This window comes from Molossus molossus, unplaced genomic scaffold, assembly GCF_014108415.1.
Source record: "Molossus molossus isolate mMolMol1 unplaced genomic scaffold, mMolMol1.p scaffold_m16_p_14, whole genome shotgun sequence".
NCBI lineage: Eukaryota > Metazoa > Chordata > Mammalia > Chiroptera > Molossidae > Molossus > Molossus molossus.
This window is the reverse complement of record NW_023425349.1, coordinates 34,162,775-34,180,344: the sequence shown is the minus strand read 5'-3', so window position 1 is coordinate 34,180,344 and position 17,570 is coordinate 34,162,775. Positions and strand designations below refer to the sequence as shown.

The 17,570-nt window shown below is 37.9% G+C and overlaps 1 protein-coding gene and 1 non-coding gene across 3 annotated transcripts in view; both read left to right on the top strand.

Moving 5' to 3' along the window:
• RUSC2 (RUN and SH3 domain containing 2) overlaps nucleotides 1-17,570 on the top strand; it is a 67,043-nt gene that overhangs the window by 2,386 nt on the left and 47,087 nt on the right. The gene's annotated exons all lie outside the window — the stretch shown is intronic.
• LOC118630409 lies at nucleotides 12,389-12,495 on the top strand. The gene has a single exon (XR_004959631.1). It is a non-coding gene; the product is annotated as a U6 spliceosomal RNA (small nuclear RNA).

The window sequence follows — 17,570 nt, the reverse complement described above, 5'->3', positions numbered from 1 at the left end:
AGATTCTTTTATTAATTTTTAGAGAGAGAGGAAGGGAGAGGGAGAGAAAGAGAAACATCAATGTGAGACTGAGATATCAATCAGCTGCCTCCTGCATGCTCTCTGTCCGGGATCCAGCCCATAACCCAGGCATGTGCCCTGACTGGGAATCAAACCAGCAACCTTTTGGTGCAGGGACAATGCCCAGTCAACTGAGCCACACTGGCCAGGGGGTAATCAATATTTCTAATGAGCTTTTCTACTTTTTCCTGTCTGTGCTCCCTGTTAAGACCTCAGTATCCCCAAAATAATTCTCTGGACTATTTTATTTATTTTCTCTTCAACTTCCAATACTTCAGAGCATTGCCAGATAAAATACAGGATGCCAAGTTAAACTTGAATTTCAGATAAACAACTGGGTGTTCTGTATTTTTATTTGCTAAATCTAGCAACCCTTGTTTATGAGTAGGCCTATGCATTCTTATTTTCTCTCTACAAATTTAGTACAATAACTCACCCTTTTCTTCTGTTACTCATACACAGTGACTAAGCACCCTGTCAAAAGTCACTTGATTGAGATGGCTTACTGCATGTTAGGGTAAGGGCAGGCTCTGTAGAGATAGTTTGGTCTGTATTGAGATTACCCAGAAAACACCCACACAGACATTGGCATATGATATTGCAGTTCCTGTCAAATGAGTTCATTATGCAAAGTGAGCATATTATTTTGAGTGGCCAGATATCAACATTGCTCTGAAAGAGACAGCCATAGGTGAGAGTGGGGTGAAAGGTGGATTCTAAAGAAAAAGTATAACTTATAGCAGAACCTTTTGTTTAGCACATTTACTGTTGTGTGTGTGGTAAAATATACATAACAAAGTTTACCATTTTAACCATTCTCATAGTTCAGTGGCATTAAGTACATTCACATTGTTGTCCAACTATCACCACCATCCATATCCAGAACATTTTCATCGTCTGAAACTGAAACTCTACCCATTAAACAATAATGCCTCATTCCCTCTTCCCCCAAGCCCCTGGCAACGACCATTCTACTTTCTTTATCCATGAATTTGACTACTCTAGGTACTTCATATAAGTCGAATCATACATTATTTATCTTTTTGTGACTGGCTTTTTTACTTTAACATAATGTCAACAAGGTTCCATGTTGAAACTTATATCCAAATTTCATTCCTTTTTAAAGGCTGAATAATCATTGTATGTATATACCACATTCTGTTTATCCATTTATCCATCCATGGACACTCGGGTTGCTTCTACCTTTTAGCTATTGTGGGTAATGCCGCTATGAACATGGCTGTGCAAATATCTTTTTGAGTCCCCGCTTTCCATTCTTTTGGGTATATACCTAGAAATAGAATTGCTGGATTATATGGTAATTCTATATTTACTTTTTTGAGAAACTGCCATACTAATTTGTATAGTGGCTATACCATTTTACATTCCCACAGCAATGTAAAGGTCTCCAATTTGTCCGTGTCTTTGCCAACACTTATGTTCTTTTTTCTTTAATAATAGTAATCCTAATGACTATGAAGTGGTATCTCATTATGATTTTGACATGCATTTCTCTAATGACTAGTGATGTTGAACATCTTTTCATGTGCTTATTAGCCATTTTTATGTCTTCTTTGGAGAAAAATCTATTGAAATTTTTTGGCCATTTTAAATTAGATTATATGTCTTTCTATTCTTAAGTTGTAATAGTTCTTTATGTATTCTGGATAGAAGTATCTTTTCGGATATGTGATTTGCAAATACGTTCTCCCGTTTAGTGGGTTGCCTTTTCTTTTGATAGTTCTTTGATGCACAAAAGTTTTAAATTTTGATGAAGTCAAATTTACCTATTTTTTCTTTTGTTACCTGTGCTTTTGGTGTTATATACAAGAAATCATCACCAAATTTGGTGTCATGAAGCTTTCCCCCTATGTTTTCTTCTAAGTTTTTTTTTTTTTTTTAATAGTTTTGTCTCTTATGGTTAGGTCCTTGATCCATTTTGAGTTAGTGTGTATATGTAGTGTAAGATAAAGGCCCAGTTTCCTTCTTTTGCATGTGGATACCAGTTTTCCCAACACTATTTGTTGAAAAGACTGTCCTTTCCCATTAAATAAACTTGGCATACTTGTTGAAAATCATTGGACCAGATATGCCAGGGTTTATTTCTGGGCTCTCTATTGTATTCCATTGGCCTATATATCTGTCTTTATGCCAGTACCACATTCTTTTGATTACAGTAACTTTTTGGTAAAATTAGAAATAGGAAAACGTGAGTCTTCCAGCTTCGTTTTTCAAGATTGTTGTAGCTATTCAGGATTCCTTGAGATTCCATTTAAATTTTAGGATTGGATTTTTCTATTTCTGAAAAAAAAAAAAAATGTCATCAGGATTTTGCAAGGAATTGCATAAAATCCATAGATTACTTTGGGTAGCATTGACTTTTTTTTTCATTATTATTTGTGGAAACAACATATAACAAGATCTACCCTCCTAACAAATTTATAAGTGTACAACATATTGTTGACTATAATATGTACATCATTATATAGCAGATCTCTTGAACTTATTCATCTTGCTTGGCTGAAACTTTATACTGATTGAATAGCAAGCAACTCCTAACTATCCTCTCCCCCAATCCCTGGCAACCACCATTCCACTCTTTGATTCATGAGTTTAACTATTTTAGATACCTCATATAAATGGAATCAGGCAGTATGTCTTTCTGTGACTTATTTCCAAGCATAATGTCTATCTATGTTGTCGCATATTTTAGAGATTGACATTTTAGCAATATTAAGTCTTACAATCTATGAACACAAGATATCTTTCCATTCATTTGTATATTCTTTAATTTCTTCTAGAAACATTTTGTAGTTTTCAGTGTATGTCTTTCACTTCCTTGGTTGAGTTTATTCCTAAGTATTTTATTATTTTTGATGTTATTATAAATGGAATTGTTTTCTTAATTTCCTTTTTTGATTGTTTATCGCTACTGTATAGAAATACAACTGATTTTTATGTGTTGATTTTTGTGTTCTGTAGCTTTGCTGGATTCATTTATTAGTTCTAACAGCTTGGGGGAGAACTTATAGAGTTTTCTACATATAAGATTATGTCATCTGCAAACAGAGATGCAGATGCCTTTTATTTATTTTTCTTGCCTAATTGCTCTAGCTAGGACTTCCAGTACTCTGTTGAATAGAAATGGCAAAAGTGAACCATATTTCCTCTTAATACACAGTCTTGTGGGTTTGAGGATTTGATGTATAGGTCCTTAACAGATACTGAGAACAAAACTGTATTTTAGCCTAGTATATTAATTAGTGCTAATACATAGTAATTCATCAAGAAAACATTATAGCTTATATACTTTATATAAAACAAGTATATAAATAAAAGTGTATATTTTTAATGTTTTATCAAAATACCTAAAGCTTTTAAAATTAGTTTTGATAAAGAAGAAAACCTCTGTTCTCTGTAATTATTGGTTTAATAAAATGGTCTTTTATCTTCTCCAGGAATATGAGACAGTGAGCTCTGAAATGTCTGCTGTGTTTGACTTTTTTGTGTGAGGTCCTGCAGTCAAGGACAATGAATTGATAACTGGGTGGAGAGAAAAACAGGGCCAGCCAGCTTCTGGCTAGGTTTTAGTTATCTTAGGATCCAAAGTCTATACTTAACTTGTTTATCCTAGTATCCTAAAATCTATATTTAACTTATCTGTTTTTATACTTTTGTCCTTTCTGTTCTTGTACAGTTCTTTAAAAAAAAAAATATACAGCCTTATATTTATCATACTCGGCGGAAAATGTAAAGTTATTTTTATTCATAGTCAGGTAAAGGAAAAAAGGAGAGCAAAGTATTCCTAAAGTCAATATAGATAGGATTTAGATGACCCCACAACAAAAAGCAAAAACTTAAGAGGAGAAAATTGAGGACCTGTTGCTGATCCCATTTGTCTTAGAGTTGTTTCTCTTCTAAAATATTCTTTTCTTGTTTTTTGAAGTGTTATATCCTGTTTATTTAAGGATATAGCCAAACTTGTTATTCGGACCAACATATCCTCTGAGTGTCCTGCATAGCTAGAGTTGTTCTGTAAGACTAATAATTTTCTTTTAAATATTCCCCAAAGCACAGTGTTGTAAATATTTCTGTCTCACATATATTACTGTAAGACAAACCACCCTAAAACTTAGTGGCTTAAAACAGTGATTAATTATGTCTCACAATTTTATGACTTGGTTAGGTTGGATTTTTGCAGTTCCAAAAGAGTTCCAGAAATATTTTGAATAGGAGCACTATTAGAATGAATTAAGTTCCCCAAGGTCACTACTGTGAGGGATATCTCATACTTGGTTATGCAACAACTATCCTACTTCTTTAAAATAATTGTTGAAGGGTCTTCTTGAAGGAGGACAAAAATATGAACAATAAAATGGCAATTAATACATCTCTATCAACAATTGAATCTACAAACAAAATGAGCAAGCAGAACAGAAAGAGACTCATAGATACAGAGAATTTTTTTGGTTACTTGCCAGATGGGTGGGGGCTTGGGGGATGGGTGAAAAGATGAAGGAATTAAGAACCACAAATTTGTTTTTAGACTGATGAACCTCAAAGGGAAGGGGGGAGGGAGGGTGGGATAGATAAACCAAAGAACTTCTATGCATATATGAATAACCAATGGACACCAACAATAGTGTGGGGAAGGCAGGAGGGGGGCATTATTGGGGAGGAAGGGGTCAATAGGGAAAAAAAGGGGGAACATCTGTAGTACATTCAACAATAAAGATGAGTTAAAATAAATAAATAAACAAAATAGTATTGTGTTTACTTAGAGTTATAGTTTACTTCTTAGATAGTGTAGTGTCTATTTCACTTTATAGACTGATTTGTTTAACATGCTTTGCCTGACATCCAACACAGCCACCTACAACATGATTATTCATTCCTAATGCTAGTGGTTGGAGAAGGGAGGCTTGGAAGCAGGACAACCTGTTCTATTATGCATTTGATCAGTTCTTTCTGACAACCCAGTGGTGTTAATAGATAGTTAACAAGGACCATTTGTCTCATGAGAATAAAAGACAACTATGGCTTTTTATTGAAATGTGAGAATCTGTAGTAGAGAATAGAGAATTTCAAACTTTTCTAGAGAACTTTTTAGACAGAAATTTTACAATTTCTATATGATCAGACCTTTGGTTTCCTTTTGTGATTTCAGTGAATACTCTAGGAGTCTATGTGGTGAGTGTGGCTTTTGGTTGCGGATTTTTTGGTTGCAGATGTCTCTGAGGAATGCCCCTCCTCCCCCTCGCTTTTTCCAGCTTTATTGAAATATAATTAACATATAAAAGTGTTTAAGTTTAAGATGTACAGTGTTTTGACTTGATATACTTATATATTGGAAAATGATTACCACTTTAAGGTTAGTTAAACCTCCATCACTTAACATAATTACCATTTCTTTTTTGTGGTGGGAACATTGAAGGTCTATGCTCTTAGCAACTTTCAAGTATGTAGTACAGTATTGTTAACTATAATCGCCATACTGTACATTAGATCCCTGGAACTTATTCATCTTATAGGTAGAATTTGGTATCCTTTGACCAACATATCCCCATTTCTCCAACCCTTTAGTTCCTGGGAACCATTATTCTACTCTCTGTTTCTATGAGTTAGGCTTTTTTAGAGTCCACATATAAACAATATTATATAGTACTTGTCTTCCTCTTCCTGACTTAATTCAATTAGCATAATGCCCTCAAGGTCCATCCATGTTGTCATAAATGGCAAGATTTCCTTCTTTCTCATGGCTAAATAATGTGAGGAATTCTCTTTACTCATGTGGTTCTCTCTAACAAATTCTTCTCAGACCTGCATGCATATTTCCTCATTTATATATATATATATATTTTTTTTTCTTTATTGGTTTTAGAGAGAGGGGAAGGGGGAGAGAGAGAGAGAAACATCAATGAGAGAGAACATCAATTAGCCCCCTTCTACATGCCCCCCACTGGGGATTTGGCCTACAACCTGGGCATGTGCCCTGACCAGGAATCCAATCAGTGATTTCTTGGTGTATGGGTCAACGCTCAATCGTTGAGCCACATCAGCCAGGCTCTACTCTTTCTTTAAGAATCTACTCATAATGTCATGGCTGGATAACTCAGTTGTTTAGAGCATCATTCTGATACACCAAGGTTGCAGGTTTGATCTCCAGTCAGGGCACATACAAAAGGCAACCAATGAATGCATGGATAAGTGGAACAACAAATCAATGTTTATTTCTCTATCTCTCTCTTTGTCTCTCTCTCTCTGTCTCTCATACCCCCTCCCTCCCTGCCTTCCTCTCTCTCTCTAAAATAAATAATTAACTTTTTTTTTAATTCCTCACCTGAGGATATTTTTCTACTTATCATCAGATAGAGTGAGGGGGAGGGAGAGAGAGAGAGACAGAGAAATATCAACATGATAGAGCCACATCGACTGGTTGCTTTTCACACAACCCGACCAGGGCCGGGACAAAAGCAACTGAAGTACCTGCCCTTGACCGGAATCGAACCCACAACTCATTGGTCCACCGGCTTACACTCTAACCACTTAGCAAACTGGCCACGGCAATAATTAATTTTTTTTAAAAAGAATCTACTACCCTGGCCGGTTTGGCTCAGCAGTAGAGCATCAGCCCACAGACCAGTGAGTCACAGGTTCAATTCCGGCCAAGGGCACATACCTCAGTTGCAGTTCATCCTCGGCCCTGATTGGGGTCGTATGGGAGGCAACCAGTCTATGTGTCCCTCTCTCGTTAATGGTTCTCTCTCTCTCCCTCCCACTCTATCTGAACATAAGTAGAAAAATATCCTTGGGTGAGGATTAACAACAACAAAAAAAGAATCTATTCATTAGACCTCCTTTCTGAAACCTTTCCTGATCACCCCTTGCAAACTTGTGTAAGATTTGTGCTATGCTTCCACTGGCCTTGCCTGGGCTCCATTACTTACACAATTGTAAACTCTATGAAGTAAGGAATAGTCTTTGAATCCAGGGTCTCTCACGGACCTAGAGAAAGCTTGGCTCTTCCACTTTTTGAAGTTCCTTATATATTAAAAATTATTGAAATCAAAAGCAAGATTATAATAATTTTGGTACATTTAAAATATTTACATTAACAAATTAGTTTGTTTTAATACAAAATGACTATTTAGGGGGGATCCAAGATGGTGGCAGAGTAGGTGGAAGTTACACTCACCTCCTTCCAGGACCAAACTGGAATTACAACTAAAATATAGAACATCAACCTGAATAACCAACTGAAGACTAGCTGTACAGAAGCCTTATAGCAAAGGATTTACAGAAGAAGCCACATTGAGACTGGTAGGAAGGGCAGAGATGCAAAAAAAGGCTGACCCCGCTCTCATGGGTGGTGGCTGAAATTCCAGAGGGATATCTCAGCTACAAAGGTTCCCCTTGAGGAGCGTGGAGTCTCAACTCCAGTCCAGGCTTCCCAGCCCAGAGCACCAGAACTGGAAAGAGGCTCCCACGTAACATCTGGCTGTGAAAAGCAGCGGGGATTCTGTCTGCCAGGGAGACACAAGAGTCTGTTAGAGACACCAGTGCCCTCTTCAAGGACCAGCACACACAATCTCATTTGCAGCCACTCACCCTGGGCTCCAATAGAGGGAGAGAGGAATGGACTAGAGTCCTGTGAGGAGAGACTGGGGATCGTGGCTCTAGAGAGAGAGCTAAAGGGACAGCCACCAGGATCCCTGTGCTCAGTCCCTCTCCCACACCCCAGACACCACCTTTCTTAGGTAGAATACCCCCCTCCTTATGGCATCAGCCTGGGGAATGCAATAGCCCAACCCCCTGGACTCCCTATCACCCCACCCTTCAGAGCTGGTCACCTGCTGAGAAGTGAGCTGCCTGGACCAGGGTGGAGAGGTCCAGGCAGACTCAGTGGACGTCAGGGACTGAGTTGTGTGGCTTTGCAGCAGGGGCCATTTCTCCCACTTTCCCATGAGTCTGACTGGCAGCAGCAGCACCTCCCCCACACAGGAGATAGACCAGCCCCAAACTCAGGGCTCCTAGCAGCCCCACCCTCCTGCAGCCTGCCCTGCTGAACTTGGGCTCCCAGCAGAATCTGGACAGACTGAGTTGTATGGCTCTAGGATGAGGGCCATTTGTTCCTCACACACCCAACCTTTTTAGACCCTTCCCTTCACACAGCCAACTCTTTGTCTTTTGGGGCCTGATAAACTCTGCTGGTCTCTCCTTGACAACTCCCTGAGACCTCACCCAACCACAAAGGTGTGTGGCCAGCTGGTATGGAGTAGCTAGTCTTGGTATACCCTGGGACTTTTGCTGAGTGGCCTCTGACTGAGTACTGGCACCAACTTTGAACCTGTATTAGTCTGGTGAACACCACTTACCCCTACCTGGTGACTCACTGAGAACCTACCTCATGCAACTCAAGTACCCCCAGAGGCTCTTTCAGTGACTGAGGCTAACAAGCACCCAACAAGTGGAGGCAGGCAGAGGCAGGCAGAGGTGGATATTTTGCTGACCAGTTCCCAGGCTCAGTGATGGTAGAAGCCAGCCTTGGTGCACAGCTTGGTCCTTCCGATGCACACCAATGCCAAGCAGAGGCAGACACAAAGTATGGATTACTTTGTAGTTCCCAACAGGTTTCCCAGAGTCAGTCACAGGCAGCATCTAACATTGACCTGTACCAGAGTCCCTCCCAAGAGGCCCCAGAACCAATATACCCAATGGCCAACATCAGAGCAGGATCCAGTTAGCTTCACAAGCAGCATATCCAAAGGGAGATCTCAGCAGGGACCACACCTTACTGATGTGAATTCTGCTTCATATGGTCAGCACCTGCACAGCCGCTCATATACTGTGGTCACAGTTGATTTCAGAGTCAGCCAGCCTGACAATCAGCTCCACATGTGTGCAGGCCAATAGCAATCAAGACTCAATTACAACAGGAGGGCTCACATAACCCACACAGGGGACATTCCAGGAGCACCCAGCTCAAGTGATCAAGGAGACTGCACCACTGAGTCCCACAGGACACCTACTACATAAAGCCATAGCAGATCTACCTCATACATAGAAACAACCACAAAGAGGCAGCCAAAATGGGAAAACAAAGAAACATGTCCCAAATGAAAGAACAGGAGAAATAAAATTTAAAAAAAAAAGAGCTAAATAAAATGGAGGCAAGAAAATTACCAGATATAGCACTCAAAAGATGGTTATATGAATGCTCAAGGAACTTAATGAAAACTTTAAGCAACTTAGTGAGAACTTCAACAGCGTGGAAAAGATATAGAAACCATAAAAAAGAACCAGTCAGAAATGAAGAATACAATATCTGTAATGAAGAATACACTAGAAGAAATAAACAGTAGGTTGGATGAAGCAGAGGATCAAATCTGGAAAGCAAGCTATTTGGAAAACAAGGCAGCAGAAAACACCCAATCAGAGCAGGAAAAAAATAATTTTAAAAGTCTCTCTCTCTATAGATATAGATATAAATATAGATATAGATATAGATATAGATATATAGATATACATATATATATATATATTTATTTTTTTTTTTGGTACGTGCCCCTAGCAGGAACTGAACCCGAGACTCTCTGGTCCGCAGGCCAGCGCTCCAACTGCTGAGCCAAACTGGCCAGGGCAGAAAAAAAATAATTTTTAAAAATGAGGATAGTTTAAGGGACCTTTGGGACAACATGAAGTGTAACAACGTTGGCACCATAGGCATACTAGAAGGAGAAGAGAAATAGCAAGAAATTGAGAACCTATTTGAAGAAATAATTATTGAAAACTTCCCTAACCTGGTAAAGGAAAAAGGCACATGTAATTAAAACGGGAAAGGTTAAAGACAAAGAGAGAATCTTAAAAGCAGCAAGAGGAAGACAGTTAGTTACCCACAAAGGAGCTCCCACAGACTATGAGCTGATTTCTCAACAGAAACATTTCAGGCCTGAAGGGGTTGGCATGAAATATTTAAAGTGATGAAAAGCAAAGACCTACAACCAAGACTACTTTAGCCAGCAAGGCTAGCATTTAAAATGGAAGGATAAATAAAGATCTTCCAGACAAGAAAAAACTAAAGGAGTTCATTACTGCCAAACCAGTATTACAAGAAATGTTAAAAGGTCTTTTTTAAGAAGAAGAAGAAGAAGAAGGAGAAGAAGAAGAAGGAAAAAAAGAAAAACATAGTTTTTAAGTTAGAAAGAATAAAAGGGCAATAAATATGTACCTATCAATAATCACTTTGCCCTGGCCAGTTTGGCCTGTGGACCAGAGAGTCCTGGGTTCGGTTCCTGCTAGGGGCACATACCCCCCCCCCCCACACACACACACACACACAAATTACTTTAATAGCTGCCATCAACAAATCAAACAAGTGCTGGTGAGGATGTTGAGGTAAGGTTTCTTTAGTACACTGCTGGTGGGAATGCAGACTGGTGCAGCCACTATGAAAAACAATATGGTGTTTTCTCAAAAAATTAAAAATGGGACTGCCACTTGACCCAGTGATCCCACTTCTAGGAATATATCCTAAGAATCCTGAAACACCAATCAGTAAGAATTTATGCACCCCTATGTTCATAGCAGGGCTATTTACAATAGTTAAGATCTGGAAACAGCCCAAGTATCCATCAGTAGATGAGTGTATAAAAAAGATGTGGTACATTTACACAATGGAACACTATGCAGCTGTTAGAAAGACCTCTTACCCATTGAGATGACATGGAGGGACCTGGAAAGTACTATGCTAAGTGAAATAAGCCAGTCAGAGAAAGAAACATCACATAATCTCACTTATTTGTGGAATATAATGAACAAAATAAGCTGCCAAACAAAATAGATCCAGAGTCATGGAAGTAGGGAACAGACTGACAAATCTCAGAGGGAAGGGGGTGTGGAGGGAGGGAAGAGATAAATTAAAGAACCGATGTACTTATATGCATAACCAGTGGACACAGAGAACAGTGTGGTGAAGGTAGGAGTGCGGGAGCAGGGAGGAGGGTGTCAAAGTGGGGAAAGGGAGGGATAGCTGTAATACTTTCAACAATAAATACAATTTTTGAAAAACAGTAATAATCACTTTAAATATAATTGGCTTAAATATTCCAATCAAAAGACGTAGTGTAGCTGAATGGATAAGAAAACAAGATCCATATATATGCTGTCTACAAGAGACCCACCTCAGAACAAAAGATACACACAGACTAAAAATAAAGAGATGGAAAAAGATATTTTATGCAATTGGAAATGAAAAAAATGCTGGGGTAGCAAGCAATATTTATATCTGACAAAATAGATTTTAAAACAAAGGCTACAGTAGGAGATAAAGAAGGACACTACATAATGATAAAGGAAGCAGTCCAACAAGAGGATATAACCCTTGTAAACATTTATTCACCCAACATAGGAGCACCCAAATATATAAAGCAAATCTTGATGGACATAAAGGGAAAGATTGACAGTAATACAGTTATAGTAAGGGATTTCAACATTCCACTGATATCAATGGATAGATCTTCTAGACAGAACATCAACAAAGAAACAATGGCCTTAAATGACACACTAGATCAGATGGATTTAATTGATATCTTTAGAGCATTTCATCCTAAAGCAGCAAAATATACATTCTTTTCAAGTAAGTGCACATCAAACATTTTTTAGGATAGACACAAAACAAGTCTCAATAAATTTAAGAAGATTTAAATCATATCAAGCATCTTCTCTGACCATAATAATGTGAAACTAGAAATCAATCACAAGAAAAAAACTGAAAAACGCACAAAGACCTGGAGGCTAGATAACATGTTATTAAGAAATGAATGGGTTAAATATGAGATCAAGAAAGAAACTGAAAGATACCTTGAAACAAATGAAAATGAGAACACAACAACCCCAAATCTATGAGACACAGCAAAAGCAATTCTAAGAGGGAAGTTCCTAGCATTACAGGCCTACCTCAAGAAACAAGAGAAAAATCTCAAACAATCTAACTTTACATTTAAAAGAACTAGCCCTGGCCGGTTTGGCTCAGCAGTTGGCGCGTCAGCCTGCGGACGAGAGAGTCCCGGGTTCGGTTCCCGCTAGGGGCATGTACCAAAAAAAAAAAAAAAAAAAGGAACTAGAAAAGGAACAAAATAAGCCAAAGTGAGTAGAAGAAAGAAAATAATAAATATCGGAACAGAAATAAAGAGGTAGAGTCTAAAAGTAATACAAAAGATCATTGAAACCAAGAGCTGGTTCTTTGAAAAGATAAACAAAATTGACAAATCTTTAACCAGACTCGTCAAGAGAAAAAGAGAGAGGACCCAAATAAATAAAATCAGAAATGGTGCTTGCTTTGGCAGCACATATACTAAAATTGGAACAATACAGAGAAGATTAGCATGGCCCCTTTGCAAGGATAACATGCAAATTTGTGATGCGTTCAATATTTTTTATATGTATGTATGCATAACCAATGGACATGGACAACGAAGCTGGGGACGGGGTGGGGGGTATGGGGAGGAGGGTGTCATTGAGGAAAAAAGGAGAAACATCTAACAAAAATAAATTAATAAAAAGAAAAGAAAAACAATAAATAAAATCAGAAATGAAAGAGAAGAAATAACAACTGACACCAAAGAAATAAAAAGGATTGTAAGAAGATATTACAAACAACCATATGCCAATACATTGGACAATCTGGATAAAATGGATAAATTCCCAGAAACATACAATTTTTCAAAACCAAATCAGAAAATCTGAATAGATAGGTTACAACTAATGAAGTTGAATCAGAAATAAAAAAAAAACTAGCAACAGACAAAAGTTCTGGACTAGATGGCTTTACAGGTAAATTTTACCAAACATTTAAAGAACTAACACCTATCCTTCTCAAACTATTCCAAAAAATTAAAGAGGAGGGAAGATTACCAAGGTCATTTTATGAGGCTAGCATTATTCTAATTCCAAAGCCAAATAAAGACACTACAAAGAAAGAAAATTATAGGCTAATATCTTTGATGAACACAGATGCTAAAATCCTCAATAAAATATCAGCAAACTGGATTCAGCAATACATTGTAAAGATCATACACCATGATCAAATGAGATTTATTTAGGGGATGCAAGGTTGTTACAATATCTGCAAATTAGGAGATGTGACACATAAACAAAATGATGGATAAAAATCACATGATTAGCCCTGGCAGGTTTGGCTTAGCGGTTAGAGCGTCAGCCTGTCGACTTCAGTCAAGGGCATGTCCCTGGGTTGCAGTTTTGATCCCTGGCCCTGGTTGGTGTTGTTCCAGAGACAACCAATCAATGTGTCTCTCTCACATCAGTGTTTCTCTCTCTCTTTCTCTCTCCATCCCTTCCTTCCACTCTCTCTCTAAAAAAAAAAAAAAATCACATGATCATATCAATAGAGGCGAAACAAAAGCACTTGATAAAATCTAGCACCCATTTGTAATCAAAATCTCTGCAGAGTGGGAATGGAGGCCACATATAACAAACCCATAGCTAACATCATACTCAATGAGCAAAACTAAAACTGTTTCCCTTAAGATTGGTAACAAGACAGGGATGTCGGCTTTCACCTCTCTTATTCAACATAGTACTGGAAGTCCTAGACACAGAAATCACACAAGAAGAAATAAAAGTCATCCACATTTGAAAGGAAGACATAAAACTGTCATTATTTGCAGATGACAAGATACTGTATATAGAGAACCCTAAACATTACATCACAAAACTACTGGAACCAATAAATGAATTCAGTAAAGTAGCAGGATACAAAATTAAGTATCCAGAAATTGCATTTTTATACACCAATAATGAACTATCAGAAAGGGAAACCAAGAAAACAATACCATTTACAATTGCAAAAAACAAACAAACAAACAAAAAACCACCTAGGAATACATTTAACCAAGAGGTCACCGGTTCAATTCCCAGTCAGAGTACATACCCAGGTTGTGGGCCCAAGGCATGCAGGAGGCAGCCAATTAATGTTCTCTGTCATCAATGTTTTTATCTCTCTCTCTCTCCCTCTCCCTTCTTAAAAATAAATAAATAAATAATAAAAAGTCCATATTACCCAAAGCAATCTATAGATTCAATGAATTCCTGTCAAGGTACCAATACCATATTTCACAGAACTAGAACAAATATTTGAAAAATTTTTATGGAACCACAAAAATCCTTTAATAGCCACAGCAATCTTGAGAAAGAAGAACAAAGTTGGTAGAATCACGCTACCTAATATCAAACTATACTACAAGGCTATAGTAGTCAAAACAGCATGGTACTGTCATGAAAACAGACATACAGATCAATGGAACAGAATAGAGAGCCCACAAATAAACCCACACCTTTATGGTTAATTAACATTTGACAAAGAAGGCATAAACATACAATAGGATAAAAACAGTCTATTCAATAAATGGTGTTGAGAAAATTGGACAGATATGAGCAAAAAAAATGAAAATAGATCACCTTCTTACACCATACACAAAAATAAACTCAAAATCTATTAAAGACTTTAATGTAAGACTCAAAACCATAAAAATCCTAAAAGAAAACATAGGCAGTAAAACCTTGGACATTTCTCGTAATGATATATTTTCTGTTCTTTCTTCTTGGGCAAAGGAAACAAAAGAAAAAATAAACGGGACTACATCAAACTGAAAAGGTTATGCACAGCAAAGGAAACCATGAACAAAATGAAAAGACAACCCACTGAACTGAAGAACGTTTTCACCAATGATACATCAGATAAGAGGTTAATATACAAAATTTATAAGGAACTTATACAACTCAACACCAAAAACAATCTAATTGAAAAATGGGCAAAGGACCTGAATGGACCCTTCTCCAAAGAGGACATGCAAGTGGCCAGTAGACATGAAAAGATGCTCAGTGTCACTAATCATCAGAGAAATGCAAATTAAAACCACAATTAGATATCATCTCACACCTGGCAGAATGGCTATCATCAATAAACAACAAACAAGTGTTGGCAAGGATGTGGAGAAAAGGGAACCCTTATGCATTGTTGGTGGGAATGCAGATTGGTGCAGCCACTGTGGAAAACAGTATGGAGTTTCCTCAAAATATTAAAAATGGAACTGCTTTATGACCCAGTGATTCCATTTCTGGTTATTTATCCAAAGAAACCTGAAACACTAATTCGAAAGAACATATGCAGCCATGTGTTCACTGCAGCATTACTTAACAATAGTTAAGATTTGGAAACAACCAAGTGCCCATCAGTAGATAAGTGGATAAAAAAGCTGAAGTATATTTATACAATGAATACTGCTTGGCCGTAAAAAAGAAGGAAATCTTACCTTATTCACCAGTATGGATGGACCTGGAGAGTATTATGCTAAGTGAAATAAGCCAGTTAGAAAAAGATAAGTATCATATGATTTCACTTATATGTGGAATCTAATGAACAAAATAAATAAACAAAACAGAAACAGACTCATAGATACAAAGAACAGACTGACAGCTGTCAGAAGGGAGGCATGTTTGGGGACTGGGTGAAAAAAGGATTAAGCAACATTTAAAAAATTCATAGACAGCCTGGCCAGTGTGGCTCAGTGGATTGAGTGACATCCCATGGACTGAGAGGTCCCCGTTCAATTCCCAGTCAGGGCACATGCCTGGATTGCGGGCTCAATCCCCAGTAGGGGGCGTGCAGGAGCAGCTGATCGATGTTTCTCTCCCACATCGATGTTTCTCTCTCTCTCAAAAAATCACTAAAAACATTAAAAAAAAACAAAAACTCATAGACATAGATAACAGTATGGCGATCACCAGAGGGAAAGGGGGATGGGGGGAGGTAGAAGAGGGTAAAGGGGGGTAAATGGTGACAGAAGGAGACTTGACTTTGGGTGTTGGAAACACAATACAATATACAAATGATTTATTATAGAATTGTACACTTGAAACCTATATACATTTTTAAAATATGTTTTTATTGATATTTTAGAAAGAGGAAAATAGAAACATGATATGAGAGAGAAACATCAGTTGGTTGCCTCCCATACACACCCCAACTGAGGATTGAACCCACAACTTAGGCATGTGCCCTAACCAGGAATCAAACCTGCAACCTCCTCCACTTTTTAAAACAAACATTTTATACCTTCACTACTATCTTCAGCCACTGACTATCCCTTTATACCCTCCATACACTCTGATGATGACTGACTCATATATCTCAGAAAGAAAAAGAAAGCCATCAATCGAACTCTCTTACTTCCTACCACCAACCTGCAAATATGTCTACAGTCATCCTCACCTCACTAGTTGCAATGGAGGAAGTACCCTAGCTCCTTATAAAGGCTAATTCTTCCCGGGTGTACTGGATTATATACCCTCCTACTTTATCTTTTCAGCCATGGTAGTTGGTTGTCTACCCAACAACTATTTTCCCATTGAAACAGAACAGAGTTTATTTAAGTGTCCACCTTCCTCCCCACTGGCCTCTGGATGGTAACGTATCTGGATGTAATGGTTCAGATGGTAACAGCCATCCTATCACCCAAGGATAAAAAAATCTAAATAATGCCCTGGCCGGTTTGGCTCAGCAGTTAGAGCATTGGCCTGAAAACTAAAGATTCCCGGGTTCAATTCTGGCCAAGGGCATGTACCTCAGTTGAGGTTCAGTCCCTGGCCCTGGTCAGGGTCGTGTAGGAGGCAACCAATCAATGTGTCTCTATCACATCAGAGTTCTCCCCCCACCCTCCCTTCCCTGCCCCCCCCCACTCTATCTGAAGAAAAATGGAAAAATATCCTTGGGTGAGGGTTTTAAAAAAAATCTAAACAACACATTGAGCCTCTGAATTAACTAACCCTGCAGTAACTCTACCTCTGGTCTTCTTGATATGTATGATATAAATTTCCTCTGTTATTTAAGGTATTTTGAGATTGGTTTTTATGCTCATACAGCAGAGAGTATTATACATAAATGATACACTTTTTAAGCTACCCCAAATGAATGAATATGCTGAGTACAAACACTGTAATTGCTATACAAATGGAATTTTAAGACTATCCCTGATGCCACCCCACTCTCACCCACTCCTTTTGATCTGTTTGCTGATTCTAAGTTCAACCTATATAGAAAATCTGGAGCCACTACTACTTCTTGGGGATATTGTTCTATCATTTAATACCTCTCTTTTCTAAACCTTCAATGTCATTGGGGAGGAAGTAATTAAAGAAAGAATACAAGAAGTTCATTTCCCAGAACTGAAGAATACAAGTCTTCAAATTGAAAGGTCCAAGTACAACAAATAGAAGTAACCTGTCCCAGGGTAACTGATCATGAAAATTGAAATACTAGATATGGAGAAATTTCAAAACTTTTGTTTAAAAAAATAAAGTTATATACAAATATCAATAATCAGAATGGCATTGCGCTTAACAATAATAGAATCTAATTAGTAAGCAATGAAGCATTGCTTTCAAATTTCTGAGAGGAATTTATTTCTAGCCAAATTATCAACTGTGAAAAAATT